This window comes from Callithrix jacchus, chromosome 11 (assembly GCF_049354715.1).
Source record: "Callithrix jacchus isolate 240 chromosome 11, calJac240_pri, whole genome shotgun sequence".
NCBI classification, from domain to species: domain Eukaryota; kingdom Metazoa; phylum Chordata; class Mammalia; order Primates; family Cebidae; genus Callithrix; species Callithrix jacchus.
In genome coordinates this window covers 95,062,628-95,071,583 of record NC_133512.1, presented here as the reverse complement: position 1 = coordinate 95,071,583, position 8,956 = coordinate 95,062,628, and the positions used below count along the sequence as shown (strand labels likewise).

Sequence of the window (8,956 nt, the reverse complement as noted above, 5' to 3'; positions counted from 1 at the left end):
TGTCTTTTTCTTTATTTTTCTTTCCTTCCCCTTCCCCTTCCCCTTTTCCTTCCTTCCTCTCTCTCTCTCTCTCTCTCTCTCTCTCTCTCTCTCTCTCTCTCTCTCTCTCCCCCCCTCTTTTCTTCTCTCTCTCTCTCTCTCCCTCTTTTTCTTTCTTTTCAAGATGGAGTCCTGCTCTGTTGCCCAGGCTGGAATGCAGTGGCATAATCTCGATCTTGGATCACTGCAATCTCTGCCTCCTGGGCTCAAGCAATTCTCATGCCTCAGACTCCCAAGTAGCTGGGATTACAGGCATGTTCTGCTACCATGCTTGGCTAATTTTTGTATTTTTAGTAGAGACAGGGTTTCACCATGTTAAGCATGGCTTTTATATGCAAACCAACCAATCCAAAGCCCAAGACTCAACTACTTCCTTTATGTAACTCATACATCAAGCCAATATTCCTCTGCCCTAAATCATCCCAGGGGCAGGTACCAGACAACTCAGGACTACTGCTATAGTCAAAAGCCCACTGAAATTATCCAAAGTATACAATCCTAAACTTGCTCAGCCTGCCCAGCCTTCCACCCTCATTCTTTCCTGTGAAATCCAAAATAATGGCTCTTGCCCATGCTTTCTCCTTGCTTGCAATTCCTCCTGGCCAACCCTGGTACTTTCCTGTGTGGCACTGCGTGGTGTGGCATCCCCCTCCTGTAGGGAACTGTGAGTAATCAAATCTTTTTTCAAGGCAGCTGTCTTTGTGTCTGTCATCTTACCACGGCTGATTAAAACAAAATCCCAAGAACATTTTAACACATACTTTACCCCAGATGGCCTTATCCTCAATCATTTCACCATAGCTTTGTTCTTTGGGACTCTTAGCACCTGAAATTTGCAAATATAAGCTGCTTTTCCTTGGATGCAGGAAAAATGAGTGCAGGGGTCTTTTATCTGTTCACCATTACATCCCTAGTGCCCAGACCAGAGCCTGGCAAAATGGGAAATCAGTCAATATTTCCTTACTGAATGAAGCTTGTAGACATTGAGAGGAAGAGCGATAAGAAAATCAAATAAAATAATGTTTGAGAAATCATTTTGAAAGTTCTAAAGTACTACACAATTAAAATGGTTTACTGATATATTCCTCTGGTCTCTAAATCAAATATTTCATAAAACATCACAGGCAGGTTTTGGAAAGGCTTTATGGAAGTACTCTTACACATTTTTCTGATGGAAGACCAGGATATCCATAGCGGCCTCAGAAAAAGTTACCAGGGAAAATTACACCAAAGTGACCGTCTGACTTCTTCTGAGACTGCCTCTGTTGGTCCCCTCTTCCTCGGCAGTTGGACTGCATCTCCCAGCATCCCTTGCAGTTAGGTCTGGTCATGTGACTGCTCTCTAGCCAATAGAATGTGAGTAAAATTGACATGCGTCACTTCCAGGCCTGGCCCATCTAAGCATCCCCCAGGCAATTATTCATGTTTTTTTACCTTCCCAGGTGAACTCTGAAACTGGATGGTAACTGAAAGTGACATAGAGTGGAAGGAATCTTGATTTCTAGAGTATCACTTCAAGCAACATCACTCAATGACCAGCAACATTCTTTTTGGACTTTACTTGAGTGAGAAAGTTTTATTGAATTAGACAACTAAGGTTTCATGGGCAAACTGTTTAGCAGCTGCTGTTGTCTTAATTAATATAGGCACCTCTAGGGCCAGGTGAAATATAATTGGTTAATTGGTTCCAACTCCTCGTAATGACAAGGGATTGAAAGCCCTCTTTACACAGGGCTTTCTGATCAGGGTTGGCGTCAACTTTGTGTATGGTCCAGGTGCACTGCTTTGTGCTTTCTGCAAATGCTGCGATTCAGGTTCTGCCATGACTCAGCGTCTTCTTTCGATTGGGTTAGAAATGGCAAGCCTGAAGAAATGAAATTCGTATCTGTCAATTTGGCAGAGTTTGCAAAAATCTGCTAAAATGCACTTGTCTGATATTAATTCTCTGGGTCCCAGGAAAATGGCCAGAAGGTAGAGATCTGATTTCCTCCCAAGATCGGACTTGTTCCCCCAGGCCTGGCTGTCAGCAAAAGGTAAAGACCTGGAACTCAGCTGTCACTATGCAGTGTTCATCCCTTTTCTGACTATCTGTTCTCTTCCATCCTGGGAAGCAGGACTCCTGTGCCTTCCCATCATTGGTCACTGAAGCCCCTCTCCTGCGTAACCTCTTATCCCTCCGTCTGCCTCTGGGTAGATGACTTCCCTCCTTCACCCTCAGAATTGCCCCTCTGAGCCCTTCCCTCAGAGCTGTAGTTTGTGCTCAGCTGTTTCAGCGTCTCCAAAGTGATTCAGTGATGGAGAAGAATAGGAAAATGTGTGGCTGTGGTCAGGTGGCAGAGGCTTTTCTCCACAGACTCACCGAAGGCAAAGACCAAACAGAAGGAAGCCTGTGACAGTTTTCTTTTCTGAGTCTGGGAGGGTGTGGCAGTGAGTACCCAGGCTGGGTTTCTGAAGACCTTAGAAAGAAGACCTGTGGGTACTTTCCTGTCTGGCATGATTTCTTCTTGGATGGTTTTAGCTTTTAGCTTAATTTGGAGAAAGTGACAATGCTGTTTCATGCCCCATGAAGAAAAAAATCTCTGGCATGAAGAGTCCATTGAAACAAGGTATCGAGACGCCAAATATTTAGGACGAAGGTTTCATGAGGAACCAGGTAAGTAACGTGGATTCTAATCCTGGTTTTGCCCTAACTAGTCATGTGTCTTTTGGGAGGTCATTATTTCTGGACCCCTTTTCCCATTTACAACATGTAGTGGGTTTCGCAGTGCTTCTGGATCTGCCATTGAAAGGTCTTAGGGGCCCCTAGGCTCACACTCCCTTCCCCTGTTCCTGCTTTCCACCACATGTATGTTCCTTACATGTTTGGGTTGCAATATACGCGTCTATTTAAAGCAAAGCTTCTGGGCTAGATGATCTAATTCTGATGACAGCTTTTGACTCTTTGTGCTGTTGGTTAAGCTTGTGTCAGAGACAAATCTTTATTTTTCGTTCAAAAGAAAAAAAAGTGCAGTCACTGTTTCCCTTGGTTCTTACATTCTGATTATTTAAAATGAGACAGGAGCTGAGCCTGGCCTTTCCTGGTGCAGGCTGTCTCAACACAGCACACATCAGGGGCAACACCAGGAGAAAAGCCCAATTGCAGCCTCTATCCTGGTAGTCAAAGAAAGGCCGCCCTGAGGTCCCCTTCCTTAAGGTGAATGTCGTGCTGAGCAGGTGAGCTCCATCTGCGAAGCAGCGCGCTGTAGGGCGAGCTTGCAGCCACAGGAGGAGCCCCGTAGGCCTGGGTGTGTGTAGTTACGGAATTCCCTGCATTCCGGGCCTCTCAGCCATCTCCCACCCTTCTGGTGGTTCATCAATCACAAAGAATAAAGCATCAATGACTTCCCAATCTAGCTTTCCTCTTGGAAGCCGTTGTAGGAGGTGAATGTCCCAAGGGTAGACACAGTGTGGTGTGTAGATCGTTCCTGGGGATGAGCTTGGGTGATAACGCCCCAGGTGTTCTCCAAGCCTGAGCCTGCTCTCCACAGGGCCCTGCCGAGCTCGCAGGGACCACAAGGTGGCGCGTGAGCCGCAGAGATGGCGAGGAGGAGCCCTGGAGCCCAGCGGGGAGCGTCTCCCTCAGGCCACACCCTCCTCGCAGCTGCTGGCCACTCCTCAGGGTTCTGTACTTGAATATCCTTGGTCTAATGTCTGTCTCTGGGTTTTGCTTCTGTGAAAGCCCGGCCCAGGCTTTCTGTCGCTTCCCTGATGAAACGCACGGTGAGTGTTTACATTCCCGATACATTTAATTCCGTGAGCTACAGCATGATGGAATTTCATTTTCAAAGCCCTTACCTGCTCCAAGTATTACAGGCAGGCATCCAAGTCTGTGGGCAATCACGTGTTCTACAAAGGATTTGAATCTAGAATATATAGGGAAATCTCCACACTAAAAATAATAAACCATCCTATTAGAAAATGAACAAAACACGGAAATGATATTTTATGACATGAGAAGATACCCAACTTCATTAGTCATTAGAGAATGCAAACTAAAACCACAATGAGGCCAGACCCAGTGGCTCACACCTGTAATCCCAGCACTTTGCGGGGGCCAAGGCTGGTGGATCACCTGAAGTCAGGTGTGTGAGACCAGCCTGAAGAACATGGCGAAACCTCACCTCTACTAAAAATACAAAACTTACCCGGGCATGGTGGTGGGTGCCTGTAATCCCAGCTGCTCAGGAGGCTGAGACAGGAGAATTGCTTAAGCCTGGGAGGGAGAGGTTGCAGTGAGCGGAGATAGCGCCGCTGCACTCCAGCCTGGGTGACAGAGCACAACTCCATTCCCTGCCCCCCAAAAAAGCAAAAACAGACAAACAAAAAACCTCCACAGTGAGACATCACCACATATCTATTAGAAGGATAAAGTGAAAAATAATAACACCAAATGCCGGTCAGGTGTGCAGAGATACTGGCTCACTTGCACATTGCTGCTAGGAAGCTGGTACAGCTGCTCTGAAAATTACTTGTCAGTTCTGCACAAACCTTCATAACATGAACTTGCCATACAACCTAGCAGTTAGTTGCATGCTTGGCCATTTATTTCAGAGAAATGAGACGTATTTTCATGCAGAGACTTGAATGTTGATAGCAGCTTTTTTTTCAAGAGCCCCAGGCTGAAAACCACCAAATGTTCTTTAATGGATGTATGGCTAAACCAACTGGCACAACCGTACCATGAAATGCTGTTCAGCAATAAGTGGGAGTGAGCTATTGATCCGTATGGTAACCTGGATGAATTTCCAGGGAATGATGCTGAGTGAAAAATGTCACCCTCTAAAGGATATATGCTGCATGACATTTAAAATATCATAGTGGTCATACAATTATGAATATTGAAATGAATTGCAAATGCTGAGAAACATAATTATGGAAACAGATTAAATTGGTGGTTGTTGGGGGTTAGGGATGAAGGGGAGGGAGTGCCTGTGGCTATAAAAGGGCTAGAATAAGGGAGCATTGTGATGATGTTGGAAATCCTGATTGTGGTGGTGGCCTCATGGAGCCACGTGTGTGATAAAATGTCATTGAGTTATGTGAACATACACAAATGAGAGCATGCATAATTGGTGAAATCTGAATAAACTCTGTGGATTATATCAATGTCAGCTTCCTGGTTTTCTAGGGCAGTTAGGCAAGATGTTATCCTTTGGGGAAACTGGGTGAAGGGTATGTGGGACTTCCCTGTACATTTCTTAGAACTTTCTGTGAATCTTTTTTTCAGTTGTATATTTTCAAGTCATACAACATGATGTTTTGATATATATATATATATATATATATATATAGTGAAATGATTATTACACTCAAGCCAATTAACATATCCATCATTTCACATAGTTAATTTGTGTCTGTGTGTGGTAAGAGCACCTAAAAGCTACTGTCTTCGCAAATTATCAGTATACAATATTATTAACTGTAGTCTTCATGCTGTTGTGCATTAGATGTTTAGACTTATTCGTTGACGATAACTCAACTTTGTACCCTTTGAACCGTGAATCTGTTTTCAAAATAGAAAGTTAAAAAAAATAATGTACTGTAAGGTACAATGGAGACAAAAATGGAAATAAGTAATGTTTACCAAAAAGATTTATGCGATAGCAGAAGGAACACTGGTCTGGACCTAGAAGGCTGGATTCAGGTCTTGTGTTGTCCTTGCTAGCATGGTGATCCTGGGTCAGTGCACTCGAGACTGAGGAGTTTTGATTGCCTGTTGATACTGTGGGAATCATAGGAGCTGCTCTGCTCTGTTTATTTCAAACGGTTACTGTAAAGATTCAATGAGATATTTTACATAAAACACTTTTCATAGTGCCTAAAACATAGTAAATAACAAATGTTAGCTGTTCTAATAGTATACGTTATAATCATTATATTAAGTATGCACAAATGGAATGGAAAATACTGATTGTCTTTGCAGAGAAGCTGGCTGTGTGTTCAGGTTTAATAGTTGACAGACTGTTTGGAAGACCCCTACCCAACCGTAAATGTGTTCCTAGAGTCTGCGGGCGAAGGTATCTGTGTGTCTGTATGTGTGTGCACTGCTAAACACAGGGAAAATAATTATGAGTCAGAATTTACCATATGAGTAGTTAGACCAAAGGCAATTAGCAGCTTCCTGTCTGAGGTCTGTTTCCTGCAGGGAACCCAGCCACATCAGGGATTCTTGAGGTCACTAAGTGACCATTTTAATAGAACTTATTTGCTTTACCCGCAGGCTACCAGAGAACAAATTTCCAGCATATTCTTAATTGAGCGATAGCATTTAATAACTTTGCCCTATCGTTTGTGATTGTCTTGATAATACCGTTTAAACAATCAGACGGATATGTTGGTGGTGTGGTTTCCACTGCATATCAGACATTAACTGGCTACTGTGTTGCGTATCGGCCTATTGTTAAAGGGTTTCTGAAAAATAGCCAGTCAGGACCCTAACCTTGGTTCTCTTTGTCTTTTATGGGATACACGGAAATGACCTAGCTTTGCAGATCCAAACTCAGTTTTCGTTAGTTCTGCCTTTCCAGTTATTCAGGCAGATAGTGGGCCAGTGGTTGGGTGGGTATCTCTTTGACGTTTAATTTTCCTGCTCCATTGACTTACCTGATCTAGTCGCAGTACGGTTTTCCTTGCATTTCTTATTTAAGCCACGTTCTCATTTTGAATGTGTCTTTGGCATTCTACACTCGTGCAGAGTCTCAGAATGATGGGAACGTCCATATATTTGTAGAACGGCCTCCCATTCTAAGGAAGGGCAGAGGGAAGGAGGATCTGCCTTGTTCCTACGTCTTCACTGACTAAGGATGCGGATGTGGACACAAACAAAGGCTGCTCCGTTATTTGTGGACCTCTATTCCCGGTGTTCACTGGACTTAGGACACTTGATTACTGCAATCCCTCTCCCCTACTCATAGATGTTTGTAACTGCCTATGGCTGTGGAATTCTCTATTTCCAAACCTGTGGCATGGTGGCCATCCCAAGGCTTTCTTGGTACTTTTGAATCCAACCTCCTCTGAGACGCTGAGCTGTTACACTTTTTCCTCCCAATGGAACCATTTCCTGGTTGTAAAAGATTTTTTTTTTTTTTTTTTTTTTTTGAGACGGAGTTTCGCTGTTGTTACCCAGGCTGGAGTGCAACGGCGCGATCTCGGCTCACCGCAACCTCCGCCTCCTGGGTTCAGGCAATTCTCCTGCCTCAGCCTCCTGAGTAGCTGGGATTACAGGCACGCACCACCATGCCCAGCTAATTTTTTGTATTTTTAGTGGAGACGGGGTTTCACCATGTTGACCAGGATGGTCTCGATCTCTTGACCTCGTGATCCACCCGCCTCGGCCTCCCAAAGTGCTGGGATTACAGGCTTGAGCCACCGCGCCCAGCCCTACTGCTCCTTTTTAAACCTCCATACTCATTTGCTTGAGTTTTTACATTCTCGGCTTGACACTGATACTTTACAGAAGTGTATACACATATCTGTGCAGCAGATTGTGCACTGCGTGGTATTTGTGGGATATTTACCCAGTGAGACAACAAACTCCATTCAGTTAGAGAGCTCTACCCACGAATTATTCACAGAATGTGAAAAATAAATGGGGTTGTTAATGTTGATGCTATTAGCATGTAAACTCACTTTAAAACCATTTTATTCATGATTAAGTAACAATCGGATGCTGCATTATCAAGGGGTCTCTAAATTGCTGTGTATGTTGGCTCGTTCTTCAACTGGCTAATTTCTGAGGGTAGGGAAGGGAGGCAGGAGCTGGTGTGGTTTAGCTTTTGAAGAGTTGTTAACAGAGTAGTTTTTAACATTTTATAACGACATTCATAAGAGGTAACTTTTAAAAGATTATTGGGCCTTATGAACTGATTCCCTTTACATAAATAATTCAACTGGTCCTAATTAAATATTCTAACTGAGGTTTTGGTCTTTTAAAAAATATCAGTGTACCAGATTGCAAAGTTAATAAGCATTTTTTAAAATGCGGCTGATATCTCTTGTCTGTCAGATAGCTTTTTAAGTTGTACTACAAGTAGAGATTTCCTACCTTAAATTGATGTTGGGCTTGGATGAACTGTTTCTGTTCTGTATCAGCTCAAGAAATTTGGGACACATTCTGAGTCTAGATCTGCATCAACAGTGTGAATACCCCAAAATAGAAAAATGTGTTGTTAAAATAAAAATCAAAGAAAGATGCTTGTCCTGAATATTCAGCAGAAATTAACGTGTAGGACGCTCGCAACCCCGTTTCTTCTTTTGCTGTCCTTACCCTGCATAGATCAGATGCTTTTTAATATAGGAGGTTATTTAATCCTGTGGCATATTTTTGAGGATGTTGTATCTATTCCTATGTGACAGATGGGGAAACTGAGGCCAAGAACACTGAAATAATCCTCCGACATTACTGACCATACTGAGTTTCTCAGCATGTAGCCCATGGAAGATGTGTGTCAGAACCTCTTGATGTACTGAAGGGCAGATTAGGGGCCTTACCCGTAACTTCTAAATGTTTGAAGTTGGGGCACATACATTTAATTTTTTTAACTGGCTCACTAGGTCATTTGTGTAAACCCCAAAGTTAGATTATTCTGTGTTACAGCATCGCTACTTCTTGACACACACAAGCTCTGCTTATGCACAAGGACTGCGTTGTGTAAGTGAATCAGTCTGGAAATGGAGACAGTGGCAGCAATATTTTCTATCTGAAAAACTCAGGCCTGAAAGTGGTTTGATAATGTTTGTCTTTGGTCATCTACCTTTGCAGTTGGAGGTACTTATGTGCCCCTGTGAATTCCTACTTACTTTTGACTCTAATGATAGCTGTTTTGGGCATCTGAGCCCCGATTCTATTACATTCATGTTTTCAGGAGGGAATTTACTG

The 8,956-nt window shown here is 43.3% G+C and overlaps 1 long non-coding RNA gene across 1 annotated transcript; it reads left to right on the top strand.

Moving 5' to 3' along the window:
* The first annotated feature begins 414 nt into the window (after positions 1 to 414).
* Positions 415 to 4,950, top strand: LOC144578283 (uncharacterized). Its single transcript, XR_013523760.1, has 3 exons — positions 415 to 1,604; positions 1,996 to 2,072; positions 2,558 to 4,950. It is a non-coding gene; the product is annotated as an uncharacterized LOC144578283 (long non-coding RNA).
* Positions 4,951 to 8,956: the final 4,006 nt, after the last annotated feature.